Source organism: Chrysemys picta, chromosome 24 (genome assembly GCF_011386835.1).
Source record: "Chrysemys picta bellii isolate R12L10 chromosome 24, ASM1138683v2, whole genome shotgun sequence".
NCBI lineage: Eukaryota > Metazoa > Chordata > Testudines > Emydidae > Chrysemys > Chrysemys picta.
The window spans coordinates 14,157,732-14,171,151 of record NC_088814.1 but is presented as its reverse complement, the minus strand read 5'-3'; the positions used below and the strand labels follow the sequence as shown (position 1 = coordinate 14,171,151).

General features: G+C 55.0%; 1 long non-coding RNA gene across 1 annotated transcript in view; it reads left to right on the top strand.

Moving 5' to 3' along the window:
* The window catches only part of LOC135977348 (uncharacterized), a 215,647-nt gene that overhangs the window by 125,302 nt on the left and 76,925 nt on the right, over positions 1-13,420 (top strand). The gene's annotated exons all lie outside the window — the stretch shown is intronic.

Sequence of the window (13,420 nt, the reverse complement as noted above, 5' to 3'; positions counted from 1 at the left end):
GGATAAAAGGACTCTCCTGATCAGTGTGAGGGGGACCGTTACCGGCATTCAGCCAGTATTCACAGAGGCGCTGGGCGTCATCTGGCCCCTCGGCAGCTCGGGGCATAGGGCAGAAAGTGAAGTCACAGCCTGCGCTGATTCAATGTAGTGCCCACACGTTGCTCCCCTCCCCGACATGGCCTGTTCCCTTTCCCCTCCCTCACCTGCCCCCCACAACGGGGCCTGTTTGCAACAGCAGCAGGTGCGGGGACAGAGGCAGGAGCAACATTGACCCCCGTATGTCACAGGGTTGGATAAGCTCAGATGAAAGCACATGGCCCCATTACTCTCTGGGAGGGGTCGGCAGGGGTAGGTCAGTGGCAGCGGGGGCGGGGGGGCACAGGGTCTCCTTCGCTCAGCTCAGGGCACTGTGCAGTGGGGGAGGTTTAGGTTGGATATTAGGAAAAACTTTTTCACTAGGAGGGTGGTGAAGCACTGGAATGGGTTCCCTAGGGAGGTGGTGGAATCTCCTTCCTTAGAGGTTTTTAAGGTCAGGCTTGACAAAGCCCTGGCTGGGATGATTTAGTTGGTGTTGGTCCTGCTTTGACCAGGGGATTAGACTAGATACCTCCTGAGGTCCCTTCCAACCCTGAGATTCTATGATTGGGGGAGGTCCCGGACAATTGGAAAGAAGGCAAATATAATGCCCATCTTTCAAAAAGGGAAGAAAGAGAACCTGGGGAACTACAGACCGGTCCGCCTCACTAAGTCCCTGGCAAAATGATAGAGCAGGTCCTCAAGGAATCCATTTTGAAGCACTTGGAGGAGAGGAAGGTGATCGGGAACAGTCAACATGGATTCACCAAGGGCAAGTCATGCCTAACCAACCTGATTGCCCCACGACAACATCCCTGTCACCCTCATGTCCCATTGAACCAGCTAATGTCCCTGTTTGGGCTAAACTTTCTTTCGTCTAGGCGATATTGACTGCCCAGAGGCACTAGCTCACCCCCTCTGGTGCCTGGGCCACGGGCAGGGAAACAGCTACTGCTCTCGGTTACGCTGCAGCTCAAGGGGCAGAGGTCTGCGCCTGGTGGATCAAAGGGCCTTGGTCTGAGGATGAGTTGGGGGGGGTCGGTTTGGCTCCCCAGGATGTTGAGGTTGGGAGCTGTACAAATATAGGAAATGACACAAAAATTGCCCAGCCGCCTTGTCTGTGCGTGATCCTGGGGGCAGGAGGAAAAGGCCGCTGTCTCTGAGGAAGACCCAGCAGCACCAGGGGTCGGTGCCGGATGTGCAATGGGCACAAACACGCCTGCCACAGGCTCACTTGGGCAGCAATCCCTCTGCACTGCTCCTCCCTGGTCCAGCCAGCCCCAGACGAGCCTGTCCCAGAGACACGGGCTGTCCCGTCACCCCAGTGCCCTGTGACCCCAGCCGGATCTGGAGCGGCTCCTCTCTCAGAGGACAGCCCGGCAGAGCTGGGTCACAGCTGTGGCCTATGGAGGGTCCCTGGTTTTGAACACGTAACATCAGACAAGGGGCTTCCCGAACTGTCTGGGCGATGCTGCTCCACACGCTCCCCAGGACATTAGGAACCAGGCGGTTGTTAGGGTTCAAACGCCCCTCACCAGGCGTCTTCGCAGCCAGGGGGTAGGGGACACTGGCAATGGGGGGCAGGGAGAGGCTGGCAATGGGGGCGGGGGGTGCAGCCAGAGGCTGGCAATGGGGGGCAGGGAGAGGCTGGCAATGGGGGCAGGGGGGTGCAGCCCGAGGGTGGCAATGGGGGGCGGGGGGTGCAGGGAGAGGCTGGCAATGAGGGGCCGGGGGATGCAGGGAGAGCCTGGCAATGGGGGGTAGGGGGTGCAGCCAGAGGCTGGCAATGGGGGGCAGGGGGCTGTGGGTCACGCCCCTTCCCCTGCTCCCCCCCCGGCCGGAGATCTGGGCCCGGCCCCGCTGCCCGGGATGCTCCATCTCCCAGCGATCCTGGGGCAGTCGCTGGCTGCAGCCTGGCCGGACACACAGGAAGGGGCCGGGCTCGGGAGCGGTGGGGGGGAAGTGGGGCGGACAGCCCCAGAGATCGGACACGGGGTAACCCCTGGGGCCAGGAGGAGACCCCGGGGAAAGTGACTCCGCACAAGGGCTCCTGGGGGGGGTTCCCTGTGGGGCGCTGTCGGGGAGGGGGGAGCCGGAGTTGCGGCGGGGGGGGGAGTTGAACTGTCTGTGCAGCCGGGAGATGCAGGGGGGCTGAGAGCCACTGACCAGAACCGTGAACACGTGTCTCTGCCAGCCCCTGCTCTGCCCCTTCCCCGCTCTGGGCTGGGGCAGTGGTGGGGTGCAGGAGGGGTGAGGGGTTCAGGTTCTGGGAGGGAGTTTGGGTGCAGGAGGGTTGCAGGGTGCAGACTCGGGGGAGTTTGGGTGCAGGGGGTGAGGGGGTGGGCGTGCAGGCTCTGGGAGGAAATGGGGGTGTGGGAGGGGGTGTGGGGTGCCAGCTCTGGGATGGAGTGTGGGTCCTGGATGCAGGCTCTGTGCTGGGACAGGGGTGGGGTGCAGGAGGGGTGAGAGGGTACAGCCCCTGGGAGGGTGTTTGGGTTGGCGGGGAGGGAGTTTGGGGGCGGGAAGGGATGTGGGGGTAGGCGGTGGGGTGCAGGCTCTTGGAGCGGGTGGAGGATACAGCATTTACCTGGGGCAGCGGCTCCTAGGTGGCATAGGCCAGGGGGTCTGTCTCCGCACGCTGCTGCCCCCCTCACTCCCCCAGGGGCTGCAGCGCAGGGATGGGCCTTTTTAAATTGCCTGGGGGAGGCAGGTGGGACCGGGGGCCGTACGGTCGGGGGGGGAGTGTGCAGGGGTGGCAGGTGGGTCTGGGGGCCGCGAGGGGACGGCAGGCAGGGTCGCGGGAGAGACCCGGGCCCGAACATTTGTGGAGCCGGGCCCCAGGCCAGGAATATTCCTGGTGCCCAGGCACCACGAGCCCCTACAACTCGCCGCCCGTGCCTCCTCATTCCCCCCCACACCTGCCAGGTTCTTCCTCGCCATTCCCTCCCTGCCAGTCATCTCCCTGCCTCTCCGCTCCCCCCTCACCCCTCTGTGCTATGGGGAGGGGGTGGAGGAGAGACCCTGGGGAGCAGCAGGAGGGGGCGAGTGGGGGGGCGGAGTCTCGGGCTGCAGAGACGGGGCAGGGAGCTACTCCCCCCTTCCCCCGCCCAGGGAAGCTTCATGCCCTGCCCACACTTTCCCTGTCTGTAGAAATTCCCTCCAGTTCGTCCCCTTTTCTCTCCTTGTCATGTGTCGCCCAGCGTGGCAGAATCTGTCTGCAGGGAAAGAACCTGGGGAATCGTGATGGGAACGTACCTAAAGCCTGTTCTCCCACCTCCACAACTGCCCTTCTCGCCCTGCCAGGCTGCAGAACAACGCCCACGCTTCGCTCCAGCCCTTGGCACAGGGCAGAGAAATGGCTGCAGCGGAGCCAGTTCAGGTAGGGGTTCTTGGGGGGTGGCTGGTGGGTTGCTGCAGGAGTGAGGGGGCAGCAATACACAGGGGGTGAGAAGGTTTGGGTCTGGTTTGGAGGTGGGAGCGGGACAGGAAATTCCCAGGGTGGAGAAAGGGAGGAGGCCAGGGGGTGGCAAACCTGCTGGGACTTGTTTAATAAGTGCCCTGGATTCTAGGATCAGAGCCATGCGGTTCGGAGGGGAAATGCCCTAATTTGTGGGAGAGGAAACAACCCACCTAGGTGAGGTTAGGAAACACTGACCAGGCTCCCAGTGCTGGAGCCTGACTCGACTGACCAAGGGCGGCTGTGAAATATGAAAGGGGCAGCGTAGGGGCCCTGCCCCTCCCTTCATATCTAGCTCCTCGCAATGAGGAGGGTGTTGGTATCTACCAGGGAATTGTCCCTGGACCCTGCCAGGGCTCCATCTCCTGTATGAGCCCCTGGCTAGTAGGTGTGTGACGGATCTGCTGGGAGAGACCAGGGGCTCTCTCTTCTTCCCCTCGCCTGGGTGTTTCCTGGATGCTCTGGTACCAGATAGATTCATGGAGGGCAGATCCATCGATGGCTATTAGCCGGGATGGGCAGGGATGGTGTCCCTGGTCTCTGTTTGCCAGAAATTGGGAATAGGTGACGGGTGAATCACTTGATGATTCCCTGTTCTGTTCATTCCCTCTGAGGCGTCTGGCATTGGCCACTGTCGGCAGACAGGATACTGGGCTAGATGGACCTTTGGTCTGACTCAGGCTGGCTGTTCTTATGAGTGGTTTGGGGGTTGGCCTCTGACTGCGAGCCCCTCAGAGCTTCCATTTGATTGGCTCCTTTCCCCCATGAATAGTGGAGTTGTGGCTGGGGCAGCAGGCACTGAGTGGGGGGCACCTGTTGTTTCAGGGGCCGGTGAGCTTCCAGGAGGTGGCTGTGTATTTCACCGCGGGGCAGGGGGCTCTGCTGGACCCCGCTCAGAGAGCCCTCTACACAGACGTCATGCAGCAGAACTATGAGAACGTGACCTCGCTGGGTAAGGGTTCCTGTCCCCTTGGTGAGTGAGGAGAAGAAGCAGAATCCTCAGCAGGAAGATTCTGAGCAAGTGGCACCACATGGGGGATTATCGCACGGCTCCAGAGGGAATGTGTCCCGGCATCGTGTGCAGGGCAAAGCCTGTGGGAGTCAGCACAGGCCAGAGAGGCAGCAGAGAAACCAGCCAGCGGAGAAAGTGGGTAACTCCATTAATTGTCAGGAAACTCACCAGGACCTCCTGGAAACCACAGCCCAGCCGAGAATACCCACAGGAGAGAGAAAAAATACATGCACTGAGTGTGGAAAACATTTCACTAACCACTCAGGCCTTTTAAAACATCAGAGAATCCACACAGGAGAGAGAGCCCATGAATGCAGTGAGTGCGAGAAAACCTTCACTGAGCTCTACCCTTAGTAACCATCAGAGGATCCACACAGGGGAGAAACCCTACGAATGCAGTGAGTGTGGGAAAAGGTTCACTCAGAGCTCAGCCCTTAATAAACATCAGAGGATCCACACTGGAGGGAAACCCTACGAATGCAGTGAGTGTGGGAAAAGGTTCACTCAGAGCTCAGCCCTTAATAAACATCAGAGGATCCACACAGGAGGGAAACCCTACGAATGCAGTGAGTGCGGGAAAAGGTTCACTCAGAGCTCAGCCCTTAATAAACATCAGAGGATCCACACAGGGGAGAAACCCTACGAATGCTGTGAGTGCGGGAAAAGCTTCACTGTCAGCTCAGAGCTTACTGGACATCAGAATATCCACAAGGGAAAGATACCTCATCAGTGCTCTGAGTGTGGAAAAATGTTCACACAGAGTTCAGCTCTTATTACACATCAGAGGATCCACACTGGAGTGAGACCCTATGAGTGCCATGAATGCGGGGAAAAATTCACTGTCAAGAAAGCCCTCAATACACATCAGAGGATCCACACGGGAGAGCGCCCCTATGAGTGCTGTGAGTGTGAGAAACTGTTCAGGCAGAAATCAACCCTAATTTCCCATCAGGCAAGGCATACAGGAGAGAGACCGTCTTTAAGGTGCCACCAGACTCTTTGTTGTTTTTGTAGATACAGACTAACACGGCTACCCCCTGATACCTATCAGTGCTGTGAGTGCGGGAAAGGCTTCAGTGTGAGCTCAGACCTCATTGTACATCAGAGAATTCACATGGGAGAGAGACCTTATAGATGCTGTGAGTGCGGGAAAAGTTTCACTCAGGGCCCTCACCTTACAAGACATCAGGGTGTTCACAGGACAGCGACGCAGTGTAGAAACGTTGTGTAGGGCAGAGAAAAGACTTTTTTTAAAAACACATTTGCTAATTCCCACATAGTGACCTTGTGGTTTGTTTGCACCATTTGTGTCCCTCTGTTCTCTCAACTGCCTTGTGTGTTGTCCACTTGTGCCGTTTACAGGTCGCCCTTCTCTGGGGTGAGTCCCTTGCTCCTTTCTCCTGTGAGTCATTGGAGTGTGTGTCCTTCCAGCAAGGAGTTTCCATCAGCCCCAGGTGGGGGAAATAGGGGTGACCACAAGTTGCCTCACTGAGTGAAAATGGACATGGGGTTTGTCTTCTGCTCTAGGATTTCCCTGGGCATCGGCGCGCTGGAGGTAGCGATCCTGATGTAAACACACCGCTCTGTTTGCAGTGCTGACATCGCCCGGGCACAGGGGTTGGGGTTAGCCGGCATCTTCCCCTTTGGCCTGTCCTAATGGACACCCATTTTCCTGGTCTGGACAATCCCTGAGCATCACGTTTATACTGTCACCCCAGTAGCAGAGCGATTGTTAGTCACCAAGTCCCCCCTTTGCTGACAAAATGTCTCCTCCCCAGTTGTGCTCACGCTGGTCCAGGTGGTGCTGGGCAGCAGGTATTTTTCTTTTTTACCATTTTCCTTATTTCAAATACATTTCCATGTAACGAGGAGGAGCAGGAGTGGGACAGATGGATCATTTCAGCCTCTGCGAGGCCGGAAGGCAATGGGGCGAGTCGGAGGGATTCCCTCCTTCCCCATCACCGTCACTGTATCTGCTGACTCCAGCAGCGCTGGCCTGTGTCTGAGGCACAGTGGAGTTTATCCACCTGTATTTTGTCCCCCCCCGGCAGAGAGTCTCCGCACTTAGGATCAATTTGATCCTTTATCCAACTCATTAGAGCTGGAGATGAGTGTCCCAGGCCTGGGTGGGGAATTCCAATGGTGCAGGCGGGTGCTCCGGCCGGGAGAGAGGCCTCTTCCCAGCTGTCTCTCCCTGCAGCAGCACCTAGGCTTGGGGGGGGGAGGCGACCCCCTGAGCCCCCGTATCAGCTGCAGGGCCGGGCCCACAGGATAGGTGCCTCTCCCTGGCAAGGCCAGGGCTGGGGTCAGGCCTGGGCAAGGGCAGCTCATGCTCAGCTGGTGCAGGTTGGAGGCCGGGATAGATTGGGGCTCAGGGAAGGGTGCCCCTCCCCTGGCCGTGGCAGCCCCCCGGGTGGGTTGTCTGAGGACCCACGCGGCACTAAGGAGGCTGCTGGGTGGCTGCGCGGCTGTGCAGCTTCCAGGGAACTCAGGCTACTTGTCCTGTACTGTAAGTGTAAGTGCTGTTATTTGGAGCAAGAAAAATCTGTTCTTGTTTTTTCACATCTATTGGAAGTTGAAAACTTGGTTTACAAGCCCGGCCTTAATCACGGAGACGCTCCCGACACCCACACACTCCTCCTTGCGTCTGCTTTGTACAGTTAGACTTGAAGCTCCTTCCCCTAGGAGCTGCCTCTCACAATGTGTGTATCTAATACGACACCGAGCGCAATAGAGTCTTGGGTGCAGCCCCTCAGGGCCGTCCTTACCCATACGTAAAGTATGCAGCTGTGTGGGGCACCAGTCTTCCCCAGCCCCCGCCCCTGCTCCGCCCCCACTCCCTTGAGGACTCCAGAAGTGGTCGGGCCTGCCCTCACCCATAAGTAGAGCGACCCGGTCTCCGGCCTGCTCCGCTCCCCGACTCCCAGCCGCATCTGAGCTACATCCTGTCAAACTAAGCTAATATCAAAGTATGTGACCAAACAGCCTTCACCAGGAGAGAAACCCCACAATTCAGGAGGGGCAATAAAACACTTGCACATTCAAAAATTGAAATCTCAGAAAATCTTTTAAGACTCAAAATCGGAAATAAATTTACCCATTTTCTTATGAAGTAGCTAAACCTGCTTCACTATTCATCTCATTATTTGGCTGTATTAGTTACAAAAGTTTTAGCATCACTATACTGAAAGAAAGAGAGAGGGGGAAAAAAAATAACCCAAACGACACATCTATAAATGATCTGAACTAGCCTAGAAAAAGCCCAGAAGCAATTTTCTCAATAGCTGGAACCAGGGCTATAAGATTGGACAGGTCACTCTGTGCTTTGAGGTTCAGTGGGAATTCCCTGCCCACTCCCACGTCTGACCCTTTCTTTTCCAACCCTCAGGAGACTGACTTGGGATCATAGAAGATCAGGGATGGAAGGGACCTCAGGAGGTGTCTAGTCCAAGCCCCTGCTCAAAGCAGGACCAACCCCAACTAAATGATCTCAGCCAGGGCTTTGTTATGCCTGACCTTAAAAACCTCTAAGGAAGGAGATTCAATCACCTCCCTAGGGAACCCATTCCAGTGTTTCACCGCCCTCCTAGTGAAATAGTGTTTCCTAATATCCAACCAGATCCTCCCCACTGCAACTTGAGACCATTGCTCCTGGTTCTGTCATCTGCCACCACTGAGAACAGCCGAGCTCCATCCTCTTTGGAACCCCCCTTCAGGTAGTTGAAGGCTGCTAGCCAATCCCCCCTCACTCTTCTCTTCTGCAGACTAAATAAGCCCAGTTCCCTCAGCCTCTCCTCATAGGTCATGTGCTCCAGTCCCCTCACCCCCCAAACATTTTTGTTTCCTTCCCCTGGATTCTCCAATTTGTCCATATCCATTCTGTAGTGTGGGGCCCAAAACTGGACGCAATACTCCAAGTGTGGCCTCACCAGTGCCGAATAGAGGAGAATAATCATTCCCTGAATCTGCTGGCAGTGTGCCTACTAATGGAGCCCAGTATGCAATTGGCCTTCTTGGCAACAAGGGCACACTGCTGACTCATATCCAGCTTCTTGTCCACTGTAACCCCTAGGTCAGGGATCGGCAACCTTTCAGGAGTGGTGTGCCGAGTCTTCATTTATTCACTCTAATTTAAGGTTTCGCGTGCCAGTCATACATTTTAACATTTTTAGGAGGTCTCTTTCTGTAAGTTTATAATATAGAACTAAACTATTGTTGTATGTAAAGTAAATAAGGTTTTTAAAATGTTTAAGATGCTTCATTTAAAATTAAAATAAAACGCAGAGCCCCCCGGACCGGTGGCCAGGACCCGGGCAGTGTCAGTGCCACTGAAAACCAGCTCTTTTGGCCCAGTCCTTCTTGAGAGTGGGACGGGGCTTGGACACCAGCTTAAAGCCACATCTGCCCAGGGCAGCACAGCACAGTGTGCAACGCAGGGGTCACATTTCAGTTATTTTCACTTTGTGCAACTTAGCCCTGGGATGAGACTGTGCAATTCCCCAGCCCGTGGGAAAGATCATGAGTGTAAAATATCCCCCAGGGTCGTTACATCCCTGAGGGACCATCTGTCTCTGGGTGCTGGGGATAGAATCAGGACCTTTCACTGCCAGGCCTCTGCTTGCGACCAGAACCAGGTCAGCCGTGATCAAGTATAAACAGTGACTGACAATGAGCCTTAGCCCACCTACTGTTGTTAATGGGAAGGCGGTAAGACCTAAATGTACAACAATGGCCTCATTTTGGGTACCTTCGTTTATCTCTTTGAACTACAGAGTTGCAGGGACCTTGTTCCAACTGCATCTGGAGTCCGTGGGCAGTGCAGGGGTCCAGCCCCTCAGAGAACCAGCCCCTACGCACTTCAAGGCAGAATCCCGGGTTTGGACCCTACATCAAGAGACATTCTTGAAGTCTGGACCCAGCCCACCACTGTGCTCTGGCTCCCAGGCTGGCTAGCGCAGGCCAAAGGGGCTGTAGGGAAGGTGTAAAGCCCTCCCCCACCCTGGGAAATTCCTCCAACAGAGGTGCCACTTGTGCCTCCCCCCAGCAGCTGCAGGCCCAAGGAGTGTTCCGGGGGGTGGGGGGCATGGACAGGCTGGAGGAGGGGGGCTGGAGCAGAGGTAGAGGGGAGTGGCCAGGATGAAGCTGCACCTCAGTCTTATAGCCTGGCAAAGCCCCTAACACCATTAAAACGGGTGCAGCACTTTACTCAGCTGAGCTGCAACCTCTGTATTAACCATGTAGTTAAAGTGCTGCGACATCGCACCCAGGGAACTAGCTGCATCTGCAGCAGCATCTCTGCTCAGCACAGCTGAATTCCCTCCTTCTCCCCGATGGCTGCGTCCCAGACTCCTGCCCCAGGCCCCCTCGCTCTGGTCCCAGATCCCCTCCTGCCGTGGAATGGACACGTGGCCGGAGAGCCCTGGACACTGGAGTTCTCTGTTTATCCCACACCATGGACCCTGCAGGAGCGCTAGTGCCAGCTCCCCTCACCCGCTGCCCTTGGTCATTGGCTTGCAGCCCGCAGCTGGGGTAGAGGAGCCCATTCTCCATGGACCAGTGAGTCCCTGGTCTCTCTGCTGGGACTCACAAACAGGGAGAAAATCGGAGCAGGCCTTGCTGGGTGTGGTTGTGTGTGACAGGGTCACCTACCTCACTAGGGCCCAGGCCGAGATCCCAGCCCATTCCACGCCAGCCCCTGACCTGCCATCAGATGGACTTTCAGCCTCTGTCCCTGTGGTTGGGGGGAGGCATTGGGTCATTGCCCTGGGGGCGCTGCTGGGCGAGGGAGGCGATTTACCTGCTCACACACCCAATGGACTAGCTTTACTTTAGTTATTATCTTTGAAAAGTCATGGAAGATGGGAGAGATTCCAGAAGTCTGGAAAAGGGCAAATGTAGTTCCCATCTATGAAAAGGGAAATAAGGAGAAGCCAGGCAATTACAGACCAGCCAGCTTAACTTCTGTACCAGGAGAGAGAATGGAGCAAATAATTAAGGAATCCATCTGAAAACGTCTCGAAGATAATAAGGTGATAAGCAATAGCCAGCATGGATTTATCAAGGACAAATCATGTCAAACCAACCCCTGGTAGCTTTCTTTGACTGGGTAACAAACCTTGTGGATGGGGGGAAGCGGTAGATATGCTATATCTAGACGTTAGTAAGGCTTTTGATACAGTCTCACATGACCTTCTCATTAACAAACTAGGGAAATACAACCTAGATGGAGCTACTATAAGGTGGGTGCATAACTGGTTGGAAAACTGTTCCCAGAGAGTAGTTATCAGTGGTTCACAGTCAGGCCGGAAGGGCATAATGAGTGGGGTCCTGCAGGGATCAGTTCTGGGTCTGGTTCTGTTCAATATCTTCATCAATGATTTAGATCGTGGCATAGAGAATACTGTTACAAAGTTTGCAGATGACACCAAGCTGGAAGGGGTTGCAAGTGCTTTGGAGGATAGGATGAACATTCAAAATGATCTGGACAAACTGGAGAAATGGTCTGAGGTAAATAGGATGAAATTTAATACGGACAAATGCAAAGTACTCCACTTAGGAAGGAACAATCAGTTGCACTCATACAGAATGGGAAATGACTGCCTAGGAAGGAGACTGCGGAAAAGGATCCAAGGATCATAGTCGACCACAAGCTAAATAAGAGTCAACAATGTAACCTGTTGCAAAAAAGCCAACATCAGTCTGGGATGTATTAGTAGGAGTGTTGAAATCAAGACACGAGAAGTAATTCTTCCGCTCTACTCCACGCTGATTAGGCCTCAACTGGATTATCGTGTACAGTTTTGGGCACCACATTTCTGGAAAGATGCGGACAAATTGGAGAAAGTCCAGAGAAGAGCAACAAAAATGATGAAAGGTCTAGAAAACATGACCTATGAGGGAAGATTGAAAGAATTGGGTTTGTTTAGTCTGGAGAAGAGCAGACTGAGAGGGGACATGAGAACAGTTTTCAGTACCTAAAACATTGTTACAAGGAGGAGGGAGGAAAATTTTTCTCCTTAACCTCTGAGGTAGCACAAGAAGCAATGGGCTTAAATTGCAGCAAGGGAAGTTTAGGTTGGACATTAGGAAAAACTTCCTAACTGTCAGGGTGGTTAAGCTCTGGAATAAATTGCCTAGGGAGGTTGTGGAATCTCCATCATTGGAGATTTTTAAGAGCACGTTAGACAAACACCTGTCAGAGATGATCTATATAGTACTTAGTCTTGCCTTGAGTGCAGGTGACCTCGATGACCTCCCTTCCAGTCCTATGATTCCATGACTGGATGATCCAAAGGTCTCTTCTTGCCTTAACGTCTCCAAATCTCTGCAAAGCTGAGTGTGGCACATTGAGCAGCCGCTGATGTTTCCATGTGTTACCTGCTTGATCCCAGAACTAACACTGAATGATTGGGGGTGGGGGTGTGACACAGCGGGAGCAGCTCAAACATGCAAAGGGGCTGGCCAGGGCAGTGACATCACAATAGCCTTTTGCTGATTGGTCACAGGAGGTTGGGAGGCGGTGATCTCACAGAGAGTCTATGACAACGGGCAGGTAAAAGAGGCTGCAGGGTGGGGGCAATGGCTTTGCTGCAGGGAGTCCCCTCCTCAAGGTCTCCCCTCGAGGACTGAGAGAGAATTCTGGGTCATGTCTGTGAGCGCGAGAAGGAGCCTCGCTGGAATTTTCCCCTTTCCCACTGCTAATTTAGTGAGAAGACAGACGTCCCTGTGGGGCAGGTAAGAGCCCCAGAGAGGTTTGGTACCTAGGCAGCCTGACCCACCTGGTGCTGGCCAAATTCAAGGCATGGAAAACACTAGGTTAAGGTGCGAGAATTTCCCCCGCACACCTTAGGCCATTGTCCCTCAGAATTACTGGGGACATTGGGGTTCGTCATTTTTGGTTTCTCTTTTCCCTGCTTCCCTCCCTCCACTGCTCTCTAGCCCTTGTTGCGTTCTGGGAAGCCCTCCCAAAGAGATGGGGCAGGAAGGCTGCTCGGAGAGTGATCCCCACAGGTGACCTGAGCCATCCCTGGGCCATCTGGGGGGAAATATCACTTTCCCACCCCTCAGAGTCTCAGTGCTGATTGGCTGAGCTTGCGGCTAAAGCTCTCCCCTTTCGACACCTTCAGCTTCCCTGACAGCTTACGGAGTTTAACCTCCGTCTCCTGCAGCAACAGAGAGCTCCTGTCCCCAAGCGCCTCTCCTGACCACTGAGTCCTGATGGCCTGAGCAGGGCAGGCCACCCTTTCTGTCGTGGGGCACCCCAAACTGGGCCATCTAGAGCCATCTAGCAGCCACAGGAGAAATCGCCAACTTCTGGATCCGTGTGCACTGGCTGGTTGGTTAATATGGAAAGCTGCATCCTGGAGACTGGCCAAGATCCTGCTCCTTATTTTCAGCTTCTAGACTTCATCGCTCATCCAGTGGGAGAGGACGGCTTTCAAGGGCCTGGCTTGGAGCCTTGCTAATGGGCCATCCACTGCTCCATGGCATGAAAAGACTCCCCAGGGGGGGTAAGTTACTGCAGGATTTTGTCTCTGGAGACCTCGCTCCTGTCCCTGTCTCCCTGGCTGGCCCAGGAGTGTCTGAGAGGGGAGCCTGGCAGGAAATACCCAGCGATTGCCTGAGCAGATCCTTGTTGGAGTCCCAGAAAGGGGGTGGGGTTTGCCCATTGCCATCACAAGTCGGGGAGCAGATGCCCCGTCCTCTTCCAGGGACCTATTGGGTGAGGCCACATTGTCCTTGTCGTGCTGCAGTTTGACTTCCCCTTGGAACAAACCCACGGGCTGCAGCCGCCAGATCCAGTTACTAGAGACATCCCTCAGGGGAGGGGAAGAGACCTTTGGTCTGTCAGCTCCAAACGCCCCAGGCCCTAAGCC